The sequence below is a fragment of the Hylaeus anthracinus genome, unplaced genomic scaffold (genome assembly GCF_026225885.1).
Source record: "Hylaeus anthracinus isolate JK02 unplaced genomic scaffold, UHH_iyHylAnth1.0_haploid 11989, whole genome shotgun sequence".
NCBI classification, from domain to species: domain Eukaryota; kingdom Metazoa; phylum Arthropoda; class Insecta; order Hymenoptera; family Colletidae; genus Hylaeus; species Hylaeus anthracinus.
The window spans coordinates 607,828-623,565 of NW_026534337.1; the positions used below are offsets into that span (position 1 = coordinate 607,828).

General features: G+C 43.2%; 1 protein-coding gene across 2 annotated transcripts in view; it reads right to left on the reverse strand.

Moving 5' to 3' along the window:
- Window positions 1–15,738, reverse strand: part of LOC128888008 (uncharacterized) — a 365,762-nt gene that overhangs the window by 338,265 nt on the left and 11,759 nt on the right. The window lies entirely within an intron of this gene.

Below are 15,738 nucleotides of genomic sequence, written 5' to 3' on the forward strand. Positions count from 1 at the left end.
AATAATAATTTATTAATCTTTGTCAATAACTAACTAATTGATAACTGAAAACTAAAATGAAAAAGTAACTAATTTCTTTGTTTCAGGCGATGATTGCAAAAATATATGGAATAAGCTCCGGAATGCATACATACAAGCCCGGAATAGAAGACATTCGTAAAATGGAAATTCGAAAAAGAAATGGAATTTCTAAATCAAAGTCTGGCACCTCGAAAAACCATAGGAAACTTAGAGAAGAGCGTGCATGAGGAGAATTGCGACCTAACACTTGTGTTATGTCTTGTCAAGAAGAGGAATATCCACGCGAGGAAGTGGTTTCGGTTGAGGCAGCAGGAGCAGCCGACACAGAAATCACCACGGGCAATGATTCCACTTTCACCGCGAAGCCCGTGAGGTCTCTTCCCGTGAAGAAACGACTGGCTTCTTCCATTCAGGAGCTCGTTGGGATTTTCAAGAATAATCAACGTTTCCGGAAGAGACTGGTGGATGATGAAAAAAGAACAAAAAGAAACATGGTGGACACGAACGATGAAGTTGAACTATTGTTTTTAAGTTTAGCGAAAAATGTAAAAAAACTTTGCCCTGCAGAACAAATTAGAGTTCAAAAGGAAGTGAGCAATATTGTTTTGGAGGCAGCGTTGGAGGGCGCACGTCACCAATGCTCTCTGCATGAATTTTCCTCGTCTCAGGAGTATTCAGAGATGTTCGACGTCTGAACGGCAGAGACGGATAAAACCCTATGCTTCGAGTAAATTTGAAATTCGTCGATATGTTTGTTACCGTTTCCTGTTTTGAACATTTTCCAAAGAAGGAAATGAGACGAACAAATCGGGAAACTTCAGATTTATTCGAAGTCTAGGGTTTTGCCCGTCTCTGCAGAATGGAACATTGATATTTATATTTAGATTTTTTACAAATTGAGAAATAAAACAATAAATACCAAAAAAAACCATCTTTTTCTAATATGTTTAGAACCACTGTGATAGTTCATTTATCCCTGAAATCCAGCTATGTAAACCTGGGACTTGAGTTTTAAGAAATTACTTTTTTCGGAGAATGTACTTCTCTGTACCAACAATAGATTCGTTTGTAATTTTTTCAATTATTAAATAAAAAAACTTTTAGAAAAGGCCAGCACCCGACATAGAGATTTTCAAAATTTGTTACAAGCAATTGTAGATACGCAGAATAGGTAACACTGTCAATTTTAATGATTTTTCCTTCAACGTGATTCAAAATCGTTTGTACTTGTTTTCAATATGAAAATCTTTATAAATCTTGAAAATCGGTACAAATGATTTCGAAAAAAAATTAATTTTTTAAAAGTCGGATGTCAGGTTCACATTGCTCTAAAATCAGTTTTTTAAATAATGTGTTAGCATTTACCTCAAACAAACTGCAAGCCGTATTTCAGCCGAAATACTTTCCCTGAATTGGGCACACTTTTTTTCGACTTTTGTGCCAACTAAACGAAGAACATGATAAAATTCATCTTTCGTCATTTGGTAATAATTTTTGAAACGCTCTTCGTCTTGTATTAATCGTGGCATTAAGGTTTCAAATTCACCACATATATTTCTATCTATGTTGATGGGATGCACCCATTCCCTAGTGGAACGAATAGCTCCAATACATATTGTTGCAGCAATTTCTTCGTCCTCTTCATCGAGTATGTCAAAAAGACGCAGACGGTTCATGGTTGTATGTCGAAAACCAACTAACGGTGCCGTGCAATGATCGTCAAAATAGTGGTTTCATGAGCAACGCAGCAGGCGTCAAACGTCTGACAATTTCTCATGTCTGACGTAGGCCCACGTAGCCTGACGTCAGCCCATGGTGGGAACACGTCACGTCAGAATAATCTGTGCGACCCTTAAGCCGCTTTTATTCGTCCCTGCCACGGGTAGAGGCGAGCAGGATAGGTCTCTCTTGCATCCGTGATAGACTCTGGATGCACATACTCAATGTTCTCAATCGAGTATACAACGGGTCTGATGGTGGACTTCATTACGTACAGAAGTTGTCCTTGAATATATGTAGACAAAATTTAAGGAGAACGTTTCTCAAACTCCAGACTTGAATAATATAAATAGAAACTACGACTACTAGTATAATAGTAATAAGAAGAAAAGACACCAGTGCCAAGTACCAGTATCTAGATACGGTCATTACCGCTGTGGCTCTTGAATTTAGGTTTACTGTATGAGTTTGAAACGAGCGAAAACTGCGCAGCAACGAATGTCTGATCTCGCGTCCACTCGTGTGCGACCGGCTAGACCATTTTCAAATTCCGGAGTTGACTAGGCCGGACCGCTTTACTTTCGTACTTTTCCACGAAGCGAGATCCTCGTGGTTTCTCAGAAAGGATAGAGAGGGGAGAAGCAAAGAAGCGAGAGCGATACCTGTCGAATTTAAGTGTTAATACGCGAGCAATTATCGACCAGCAATTGCCGCGTGCCGATCGAAATAGTTTCTAACCACATCGATTCATATAAATTCTTGAATACCAGTCTCGATAAATTAACGTCTTTCTTAGATAAAAGCAAATTAAGAATTTTTAAAGATACGAAAAAGGCGAAAGGTGTAAAAAGTAACGTTGTTTCCAGGATGATAACTTTCGACGACTACACGCAATGTCTACAAAACGAAATTGAAATGATTCGTAATCAGACATGTATAAGATAAAAATTACACAAAACATACACAATGGCGGAATCAAAAATCGCTCTGAGTCCGTACAACGATAAGCGGTATATCGTACCCGACTCAACGGATACATTGCCGTGGGGTCATTATAAAATACCGCTTTAGATATATCAGTATATGTATTTTGTAAATTATTTTTACCTCGATTTAAATAGATGTATATATTTAGTTGTAAATAAAAAAACACTGTAATGTAACTAATAATGCTAGTATATGTATAAAACTGAATATTTATTTGAAAAAAAAAATATTAATTTTTTATAATACATTATCTTTATTTATCCATGAATTGTGTGCACTATTCAATCCTAACCATTTCATGTACACCTTATTCCCTTTCCGACGTAACACTTTTTCCACAAAGTATACATCAGCGTCGGCAACACGTTGCAACTCGTGTTCGTAGAATCCTCCACCAATTGGTTTCCCATAAACATCTTTCAGCAGATACGTTGCGGGATTAGTTTTCTGAACCTCGGCGATTGTAAATATTTCAGTGCTCCAATTAGGTGTGTAACCTTTTTCAAAAATTGTTTTGAATTTGCTCCCACGTACCGCATCTCCCACTCTGAATCGTGCGGGAGCGGCAATCTTTACGTGATTATATACCGTTCTTAAGAGCTTCGAGGCGTTTGTTAGTGTAGCGTCAAATGGTCGCATGCCGATAATTCGATGCTTACGCGCGTTGTAATTTAATACGAGTTGCTGCAGCGAGTCGATCCATTTATGATTTCCATTAAGCGTAAACAGTTTCCACATGTCGTTTTTGAGCATACGATTGAACCGCTCGACAACTGACGCTTTCATCACTGAATACGTTTAATAATGATTTATGTAGTATTTTGACAAAAGTTTTCGCACATTTGCGTTATAAAATTCCTTTCCTTTGTCGGTCTGCAAATTTTTCGGATACCTTCCACTGTTTCGGATTATCTTTCCGATCGCTGTGGAAACTTCATTTCCACTCTTGGTTTTGAGGGGTATGGCCCATGCATATGTACTCAGCATATCGATAACAGTGAGTATGCAATGGAAACCTCTGTTATACCGCGTGTAAAGTCGCATCTCGACCACGTCTGCTTGCCACAAGTCGTCGTACCCATGTACCTATGACGCGTCTTCGGGGAAAATTTCTTCTGGCCGGAGCATGCAATTCTTCCACAAGACACCGTTTCTCGATACTGGGAGTTTTCTTCGCAGCCATGTATGACTCGACACTGACGCAAAGACTTAACGTACACGTCTTATCAAACATCAAATCGGTGCTCAACGCAAGGGTCGGTCGGTTGATCGGTCGGTTAATCGGTCGATTGACCGGTCTGTTGACCAGTCGGTCGGTCGGTTGACCGGTTGATCGGTCGGTAAATAGTCTCAACGTCTAGCTATTGATGCATCTGCATTAGATTTCGGAATTCGGTAATATCCCTCTCTAATTTATTCAGCTGATCTTTCAAGCTCTGAATGTAATTTTGAAAAATAATCATCTTTTTGTCGAATAAGTCTTGTCGACTTTTTATAATTGTCATGTTTTCGTGGAAGAATCGGATCGTTCCAGTGAACGTAATCAATGTTATTTTTTGTTAATCTCATGGAACACGGTATGCCTTTTCCAATTTTTTTATCTTGCAATAAAGGCTTGATTACATGGTTATACTTGTATCCTCTGTTGCCCAATGTTTGACCATACGAATTGTGCTTGTGCTTATGCGCACTCGTTGTCAGCAGTATGTCCCTGTATTTGCGTTCATCAGCCTCAGTGTAAATGTCGTTATCTGGAGTTTTCTTGAATATCAGTTCATAAAGGCCGAGTGTCCCCGAATATCGTATGCCATCGATAATTATTTTATCCGCATTGTCCACGTCAACATGTTTATTACCGAGCATCAGTCCATTATTGGTGAGATAAACACCGTACACGTAATCCATACCAACGCCTACGTCGCCGGGTCGCCTTCCGGCGTTTGCAATTGGCTTCGAACAGATGTCAAGAAATAACTATTTGAACTTTCAAAACATCTTCGTTTGCTAAGCGTTTTGTTGTTGTTGTTGTTGTTGTTGTTGTTGTTGTTGTTGTTGGTACTGTCTTAATCGGTCTAAAGGTCGGTGTAGAGGCTATCAGGTTCATATCGGGAAAACTGCTTAATCTTGATTTTTTTTATATTTGGTGGTTTCGACAAATTTAACCATAACGTGTTACGATATTGCAAAGTCATTAAATCCTTTTCTATAGCGACCATTCCATAAAGCACTGTCTTTGTCAATCACTACAAATCCATATTTTTCTTGCCAGCAAGCGGTACACAATTTGCAGAAATTCTCAAAAGACATGTCAGTGTTTACACGATCGTTGTATACATGCTTCAGATTTGTACCATCTTGTTTGAACATGATCAGCAGGTTCGCGTTGTCGCGTATCAGATGTTTCGGTATCTTCGCATATGTCTGATAAAGGTAGAAACAGTCAACGTCCGAGTGTCTACCCATTGCAAAGTATTCTCTTACCGCGTTTTGCTTATCGCATGCCATGTCGTCAAAGATAAAAATCGAATTCGGAAGTGCCTCGCTCGGTGTTACGATGTCGCTGTTATTCGAAAATGTAAAATAACCAATTTCGTCTATCAACGAGAATATATTTTCTAGATATCGATATTTCGGTTGTTGCAATGATTTCGAGTACATGTATACGTTTTCGAAGCGAACACCGTGCGGACTTTCTAAAAAATTAATCAGCACGTTCGTTTTGCCGCAATTCGTATAGAGGTATAGAGGACGTATAGAGGTCGGTAGGATATTTCCATGTTTGCGTACCTCTTTCTCAGACTGTGCCTTTTTGTCTACATTAGTCACTTTAATCGCAGGTGATTGGCGTACGAACCGCATCGTAGCTGTGGTAAAAAATTAAAGAAAAGGTATGTGTCGATGTTGGTGGTATTTATACTAGCGTGACCAAGACGTATCAGCCAGTGTAGAAATGGCTTTCATACTGATCGATAGTGATACACTGTTCGACTTGACTGTGGAGCAATTGGAATACGTGCCAAAGATAGTACTCTTGAATCGGTTCGCTAGCGACATTCATTACGCGTGGGATAAACTGCCGAGACATATAAGAGCTGATCCTGAAGTCCAGTCTTATCGTAGGTGTCTCTTGCATTACGATCGTCCATATCAACGTACGCACATAGACGGACCAACGCCTATGAAAAAAGATTGTTACCTATGCGTAGAAGGACAGGAACAGGACTTGTAAATACTCTAATAAACAAATTACCGTTTGAGCTACACGTACCAGGGTATCAATTTTGCGGCCTGGGTACATGTCTGGACAAACATTTAGCTCGCGGTGATTGTGATTTCAATCCATTGGATGCAACTTGCAGAGAACACGATATTGCGTACTCTCGAAACAAAGATTTGACTAATCGTCACGAGGCAGATCGAATTTTAGCTGATCGAGCACGCCAGCGTATAACTGCGAAGGACGCTACATTCGGCGAAAGGGCGACTGCTGCAGCTGTTTGGACTGCGATAAAAGCTAAGACGAAGCTCGGAATGGGGCTCAAGAAGAAAAAGAGTCGTAGTAAGAAGAACAAGGGGGAGCGAGCTCTACCGATAGCAAAACGTGGCGGTATCCTTCCATTTCTCCTTCCCGCGTTATCAGCTATAGGAGCGTTAACCGTTGGTGCTGCTGGCGTGGCTAAGGCCGTGAATGACGCCAAGTCTGCGCGAAAACAGCTGGAGGAGCTGCAACGTCATAATCGTGCTATGGAAGGCCGTGGACTTTATCTTGCGCCGTACAAACGCGGACGAGGAATTTCAAAGAGAAAAAAAAAACGTCAAAATTAAAATGCTTGAAGGCGTAACCACCAACGTACAACTACAGCATCTGGCAAAGCGTATGCGTATTCCATATTTCAGGGGTATTTTTATGCGCAATACTTTACCAACAGATGGGATACACAGGAACGAGAGTGGTTTCGTAAATTTGGATACTTTCGAGGGACCTGATACTCATTGGGTTGCGTACGCAAAATGGGGAACTCGCACCATATATTCCGATAGTTTTGGCAATCTTCAACCGCCGAGGGAACTGATACAGTATTTCAAGAATAGCATAATCGAGTATAATCACAAACCTTATCAGCGCTATAATCAGAGCAATTGTGGACAGCTATGTTTACAGTTTCTGCAGACGGTTGACAATCAATTTAAGGGGAGATTACCGTTCATAACGATGAAAAATTCGATTTTTTTTTTCACATAATTTGCATCCTTAAAGTGTTCAGAACACGTAGGTAAAAGAATATTTCCATATCTAAGGTATTTTAGAATTTATAGCCTGCTGAGCGGAACCGTCCGCCACCGCACCGGCTGGGAAACAGGTAGCTGAGGAGCTTTTCTCGCTTCCTATTAGTGAATAGTTTTCCTTTTCATGCCAATAGATGGCCTTTAAATGATAATGTTATATTATCTACGGTTGGTAAGGAAAATTCATACCCAGCATATTATTAATTGTGCGGCGATTGTTTACAGAGTTGATGAGAGAGTTGTACGGAGATTGTTTAGAGTGTTGTGCGGAGATTGTTTAGAGAGTTTTACAAAAATGGCGAACTCACGGAAATCTCATGGTGATGTTCATCCAAATCGTTCACGAAAGAAGAAGTTTATATACAATGCTGAGAAAATGGAGAACGAGAATGCTTTTTGCTAGCACTTCAGCCACGAAAATGAAGGATGCAAATTATGATGACATCGAAGTGGACGTTGGACATAATTATGTTGTTCTTGATTTTTTAACTGTGTTTAACTTTTTATCTCAGTGTCTAAAGTGCAAAGAATGTGACGGGGATGTAAAATTTAGTCGCATGTGTGAACGTGGACTTGGCTTTAATTTACTTCTCACGTGTAAATGCAAAAATCAACGCCGCATCTCTTCGAGTCCTTTACTGAATATGGCTTATGAGATAAATCGTCGTCTTATGTTTGTAATGCGTATTTTGGGACTTCGGTTACGCTCGATAAATGTTTTCTGTTCATTAATGGAATTGTCTACTGGCTTTGGACATAGCACGTACTATACATTTCTCGGCAATCTACATAAGGCAGCGAAGAGCACATTCGAAATCATTCAACAAAAGGCAGTTCACGAAGAAAAATAGAAAAACATGGAAGCAGGAAATGAAGAAACGCATTTGAGTGTATCTGGCGACGGATCTTGGAAGAAACGAGATTTCTCTTCGTTATTCGGCATTGCAACGTTGATTGGGAAATACACACACAAAATTGTAAATTTCATGAACAAGTCTTCATTTTGTGCAGCAATTGGTCAACTGCAAAAGAAACCTCGGAATATGAGGATTGGTACGAGACTCACAAAGAAATTTGCAGCATAAATCATTCCGGAAGTGCTGGTAAGATGGAAGTCGATGGCATGATAGAAATGTTTTCTCGCTCCGAAGAGTTGCTCGGCGTAAAATATGCTACATATATCGGCGATGGAGACACTAAAACTTACCGTGCTCTGCTTGATTATGATCCGTATAGTGACTTCGCTATACAGAAGAAGAAATATATAGGTCATGTCCAAAAGCGGATGGGCACTCGACTACGCAATGTCAAGAAAAAAAATAAAGGGATCGGAGGCAAAGGCAAAGGCAAGTTGACCGATAAAGTGATTAAAGACCTTACAGTGTATTATGGACTAGCTATCAGAAGGCACCCTGATTCGGTAGATGAAATGAAAAAGGCTGTGTGGGCAACATTCCACCATAAATGTTCCACGGATGACAATCCTCGACATGAAAACTGCCCGCCAGGAGCAAAAAGTTGGTGCAAGTGGCGCATCGCAGAAGCCACTGGTCAACTTGCTGATTTTCACCACGAATCTGACCTTGATGAAACAGTTCAAAAAGCCATTCTACCAGTGTACGAGGCTCTCTCTAGTGAAGATTTGTTGAAAAGATGTACCGGTGGAAACACACAAAATGATAATGAGTGCTTTAACGCGTGCGTATGGAAACTGGCTCCCAAACATCTTCATTGCGGTGTGAAAACAATTGAAATAGCCACATGTATATCTCTATTGGAATCTTTAATGAAGGCTACTCATCCATTTTGAAGACAATGAATACGCTAGGGATCATCGTCGGGACGAACAGCAGGAACTTCGCGGAGCTGACTGACAGGAAGCGCGTGGCGGCAGCGAAAAAAAATATGTCCGACTATGCAAAAAAGGCCAGGGTAGAAAAAACTAACCTTCAGATTATTCAAAATAAGCTCTTCGAGGAAGAAAAAGGACCTTTGTATGGTGCTGGAATAGCTGTATAAATGTAAGTTGTCAAAAACAAACATTAAATACGATTTCTTGGAATTTCAAACTTTAAATGCGTTTTCCTCGAAACAGTATTTCTTAGAGCGCGGGGCGCTCTACAGCTTCAACGGATTGACTGATTCTCATGATTCCTCCACCAGTTGAAAGGAAATTCAATTTGCGGCGCCATCACGAAGTGATTTTTGTTAAAAATTGATTGACACACTTTTTTCCGTTCATTGAAGCAAAAAAACAGCAAAAAAATTCGTTTTTTTTTTTCAAACGGCTGCCATTTTCTTATCTAGGGAATTTTTAGAAAATGAAAAACAGTAAGGCCTCTCAAATTTATTCTACTTTAATAATTCGACATCCGTTTTTGTTTCAAATAAACTAGAAAGGCTGTGAAGCGCCTCGCGTAGAACAAACGACGTCGTGCATTTATTTATTTCATCTGAGCTGGAGCCGCCATTTTGGACTTTTTTGTTTATAAAAAAAAATGAAATTTATCTTTCATTTATACAAGAATATATGTTCCTGCTGTTCGTCCCGACGATGATCCCTAGCGTATTCCTTGTCTTCAAAATGGATGAGTAGCCTTCATTAAAGATTCCAATAGAGATATATATGTGGCTACATCAATTGTTTTCACACCGCAATGAAGATGTTTGGGAGCCAGTTTCCATACGCACGCGTTAAAGCACTCATTATCATTACTTTGAAACCTACATCCAAAAGTATTTATTTTATATTAAAAAAAAATTCCAAAAATTCACGCATGTTTCATGCATCTCGACGGTAACCTCCCCTTAAGGGCAGTCATTGCACACTTTAACTCCAGTATTCGTTTGAACATGTCGCTGACGTTAACGTTCTCCGGCCAAGGTAGCATTCTCGCAGTAAGCTATTTTCCGCCCATTGATCTGAGCGATGGTGATTACGAGCTCGGTCTTACAAACTTTGAAACTTATTACACGATACCGAATGTAAATTTGTCGAATAATAAATTTTACTACGATAACGATGATAAGGAAATCATTATTCCCGAAGGATCTTACGAGCTGGATGACATTCACACGTATTTGCGACGATCGCTTTCGCAGGGTAATGAGGGGAACCCCTTCATACTTAGAGCTAACAACAATACGATGAAGAGCGAAATCAAGTGCGATTACAGCATTAATTTTACCAAACCCAATACTATTGTCTCGTTGCTGGGGTTTTCGACGAATCGGTTGCTGCAACCGCGAAAATGGTACGAATCGGATGCGCCAATCAATGTAATGAACGTAAATATTATTCGCATTGAATGCAACGTGACGGCTGGCGTGACGGCAACGTACAGCAATAACAAGAGCGTGCACACGATACACGAGTTTTCGCCTACCGTTCCACCTGGATATAAGATATCGGAAAGACCGACACAGATCATTTACCTTCCGATCACTGCACGAAGCATTTCGGATTTGACGATTCGCGTCGTGGATCAAGACGGTCAATTGTTAGATTTTCGAGGGGAGCAGATCATCGTTCGACTGCATGTACGGAGACAACGGCAGTAGTGGGAGATGCTTGTGTTGAACGAAACGGAGCAGACGACACGTGAAAACAAAGAGAGAACAATTCGATCACCTGCGAAACTCACTATATCGAATATTGGCTGTCTAAAACCATTGGGCGAGAAGACAATTCGATCACCTGCGAAGTTGACTCCATCAAATGTTGAATTTCTGAAATCGTTGGATTTCGTTGTACGAAATGGCTAATATTTTAAACATTGGAGGCGAACCGATCTTTGACGACCTATACAACAGCAGGATTTATACACGTTACCATGCGAGAGCTTTCTATACGTTGAAGGAAGATTCAGAGTAAAGAAACCAAAGGAAGGGGTGGAAGCACACCTCGGAAACAATTGTGTCGTCTTTATGTTTGATGAAATTCGATATGAACTGAATGGTGTGGAGATTGATCGCAACAGAAACGTTGGAATAACAAGCACCATAAAAAATTTTGTATCCCTACCATTTGACAAATCGCTAATTTTACGGAATGCTGGATGGATCACACAGTCAAACATACCGATAGGTTACTTTAACTTTTGTGTACCGCTCAACATGCTGTTGGGTTTTTGCGAAGATTATAGGCGTATAGTAGTAATCAACGCTCGTCACGAACTCATTCTTATACGCGCGCACAGTGATAATAATTGCATCGTTGGAGATTCCTCGCTGGAACCGGTGGTCGAATTATTAAAGGCGAGGCGAATGCCTCACGTTGTACTGAATGATACGAATAAGCTATCGTTGTCGCGAATTTTGGAAAGCGGGCAATACCTAAGCATGAGTTTTCGTTCGTGGGACCTGTACGAGTACCCTTTGTTGCAAAGTACGACAAAACATTCGTGGGCCGTTAAAATTGCGACTCAGCTGGAGAAACCGCAATACGTCATTTTTGCACTGCAGACTGGTAAAAAGAATATCATGTCTGAAGATGCGAGCAACTTCGATGCATGTAAATTGACCAACGTGAAACTTTATCTAAACTCTGACTTTTATCCATACGGTGACTTGAATCGCCCGCGATATTGAGGGGACAGGTCCTCCTCTGGTATCGTAACCTACGAGACGACATAGCAAATTGGGGCGACTTCCTCGAGAATTTTAAACTCTACTATCTTCCTAACGAAAAGTTAGTAGATCTCGAGGAAACGATCATCAATAGAAAACAAAAGCCCGGAGAAACCGCCCGGGAGTTCATCACCGCCATCCGGACGATAATGCGAAGCCACGGCGACCTCACCTCACTCCACCAATTGGAGCGAATATATCGCAACCTTCGCCTCGAATATCGCCAATATATTCGAAGGAGCGATATCACCACGATACCAGAACTAATAAGGGCCGCCAACGAATACGAAGCCCTTATGCGGGAACAACGATCCCGAAGAACGGAAGACGCGCCGCGCCAACGAACCAGTAAAGGATTTGTCCACGAAATCGCCGTACGGTACGATCGCGACACGTGCTGTTGGCGATGCAGGCAGCGAGGGCACCGACGCTTGGATTGCAAACAACCCGCGCAACTATCATGTTCCTACTGCGGACGAAAGGGACGGCTCACCAAGGATTGCCAATGCGTGAAGCCGACGGGAAACGCTACCAGGACCTAGGTGGAGGGCGCACCCCGGCCCCTGGCCGAAGTGGCACTGCTCGAGGACCAATAAGATGCGATAACCACATTTATCTCCCATTTACGTGTCTGGGAACAGAATATCAAGCGCTCCTGGACACCGGCGCCGCTCGATCATACATCCGCAGCGATGTGCCACGCCGAAGTCAACTCCACGGCATCCGGGCCGTCCCCGTCGAACACCAAGCCCGGATGACCGATGGCGCAGAGCAGAAGATAACCCAGCAGGTCTCGCTAACGGCGAAGATTGGGGACCGTGAGCGTAACCCAAGCCGGTATGGATTTATTGGAAGAAATAGGCGTCCACCTCCAAGTGCAAGGACGGTCCGTTCTCTACGGCGCAGGCACCGCCGAAGTCGAACCTCCAGGGGGAAAGATGCCCTGCAACCCGGACCAGGCTAGGAAATTGCGACGACTCTTGGACGAAGAATTGGCAAAATTCCAAACCATCAATACCCCTACCCATTTGGGCGAACACCGCATCCGTCTCCGACCGGATACCACTCCAATCAAACAACGGTATACACCACGGAACCCAGCTATGCAGGCCATCATCGACGAGGAGGTCAATAAAATGCTAGCCGAAGGAGTGATCGAATCGTCGCAAAGCCCATGGAGTTCTCCCATAGTCTTAGCTAACAAGAAGGATGGGAAGAAACGCTTCTGCATTGACTTCAGAAAGATCAACCAGATCACCTAGAAGGACGCCTACCCGCTACCACAGGTGGAGGCGACCTTGAACAAACTGAGAGAAGCACGGTACGTTTCTACGATAGACCTCGTCAACGAATACTGGCAGGTACCCCTTGGTCCGGAAAGTCGACCCATCACTGCCTTCACCGTGCCCGGCCGCGGGCTATACCAATTAAAAGTGATGCCCTTCGGCCTCCACTCCGCGCCGGTCACGTTCCAACGCCTCCTAGATCGCGTGATCGGCCCCGAACTGGAGCCACGGGCATTCGCATACCTTGACGACATTATCGTCATGGGAAAAACGTTCGGGGAACACTTGGAAAATCTGAGGGAAGTACTCCACCGACTCCAGAGGGCGAAACTGAAGATCAACCCCGACAAATGCAGCTTTGTACGGGCGGAGCTGAAATACTTGGGGCATTTGATTACGAAGGATGGAGTACGCACCGAGCCCGATAAAGTTCAAGCAATACTCGACGTTCCAGCACCAACTGGGGATGGTTTCGTGGTACCGCCGGTTCATTAAACGCTTCTCCGACATCACCGGACCCCTGACTCAGCTCCTCCAGAAGCGGCGCAAGTGGGCCTGGGGGTCGACCGAAGAACAAGCGTTTAACACTCTACGCCAGAAACTGGCCACCACGCCAGTTCTTGTTTGTCCAGACTTCACGAGACCATTTGTACTACAAACCGACGCCAGTCAGGAAGGCTTAGGAGCAGTGCTCACGCAGGAAAACGAGGACGGAGAACACGTCATCGCGTATGCTAGCAGGACGCTAAACGCCGCTGAGAAAAACTACTCGACAACGGAGAAAGAATAATGGCGGTCGTTTCGGGCATACGGAAAATGCGGCCATACTTCGAAGGGTACCACTTCACCGTCCTAACCGACCACCGCTCCCTCAAATGGCTACAAACGATGGACAACCCGATCGGGAGACTCGCGCGGTGGAACCTAGAATTACAGCAGTACGATTATACCATACAGTACCGAAAAGGCTCCACCAACCTCGTAGCCGATGCATTGTCCCAACAACCCGAGGATCTCGAAGAGGTAGAGGACAAGGAACCCTGCGCAAGGTACCAAAAAACCTTCCGCGAACGGGTGGCGCTCAGATTCGGCTGCCCGCGGATGGTAATATCCGATAACGGGCGATAATTCGACAGTCGCGAATTCCGACAATTACTACAAGAATACCGGATCCAACATAGGAGAACACCACCTTACTCACCGCAATGTAACCCGGTGGGACGTGTCAATCGGGTCATAAAAACCATGATCAGGCAACTCACCGGCCAGGACCACAAGAAGTGGGATCAATGGATTGCGGAAATATCGTTCGTGTACAATACGGCAAAACACGAGGTCACGAATTTCACGCCGGCCTTCCTGAATTTCATTCGCGAGATGGCATCACCGGGCAGCCATTACCGACCGACAGCAACTGTTACCGCCGACCAAGAATTATCGAACCCACAACCACACGTCGAACGCTTGGCGCGTCTCACCGACGCGTTCACGATTGCACGGCATCACCAGGCGCGCGTTTCGGCACAACAGGAGAGGGTATTTTAATCGTAAGCACCGAGAATGGTATCCCGCCGTCGGAACTGCGTAAAACACATCATCTCTTCGGCGCCGCGAAAGATTTTAACGCGAAACTCGCGCCAAAATGCGCAGGGCCATACCGAGTGTGCGGTCACCGTGGCCCTAACCTAGTGTAGCTCGAAATAAACAAAACAAACACCAGCACCACGCACGTGAAGGAGTTGAAACCGTGTCCCGACTTTCTCGCAAATGCGGGAATACAGTCGGCTGTATATAAACACCCCCCGGCGACGAACCAGGCACTCCAAAACCAGCATGTCGAACGAGTACTTGAACCGGAACGACAAGCCACACCAACGGCAAATGCAACTCTTCGGGGAGGACTCCGACGAGGAAACCCCCCCGATGAAGCGAAAGAAAACCATTACGACGAGGAAGCGGCATTACGGGCAGAAAAAGAAACGCCAGAAATGGCTAGCGCCATGTACTCAGTCGGGCCAATAGCAGGCAGTATTGCCTTAGACCAATTAACGGGTCATAACTTGGACTTCTCAAGTTACCTGCCCCTGGGTGAGCGGACGTACCGCGACATGCAGGCGGTGGACGATCGCCTGACAAGAAAATTGCCATTAACTGCGTTCTTGTGTGACGTTCGCATATCGACCATCCGAACCACGGACATATCTTTCCCTTGTAATGAGTTCAAGATAGATGTAGTATTTGTATATTCGAACGTCACCCTATATCTTAGACTGAGAAGCGTTTAGAAAGTAAGAAAGAATCTAAGCGATAATAGCTACGGGCGCGGAGCGAGTGATCTACTTCTTGCTACATCATGTGCCCCTGATACGACCACGGTACGGCCGCGGCTTATTCACTATCGTGAACCTCGGATTCGGTTGCTTTATCGCGTCGCACGAGAATATAGATGTTAAGTCGCAGCTACTTGATGCATCTGACGTAGAGTCAAAATCAGTAGAAATAAACAAGGAATCTCATAAATCTGATAACGATAAATCAGATATACCAGAGTCGAGTACAAAAGTAATTGAAGAAGTAGAATTAGGTAATGAAATTAATAAATCTGTAATTGAAACAGATATGCAAAATAAGTCTGATTCTCAAAATGATAAAGTACAAGAACAAGAAAAACATGAGCTTAGAAGGAGTGATCGGATTAAGAAACGTCCTCTTATTTCATATAATGACAATGATACACAATTTGATTTTCTTGTATGTGCACAATTGTTTATGGATAAGTTTCCAAATTCAGATGCATGATAAAATTCAG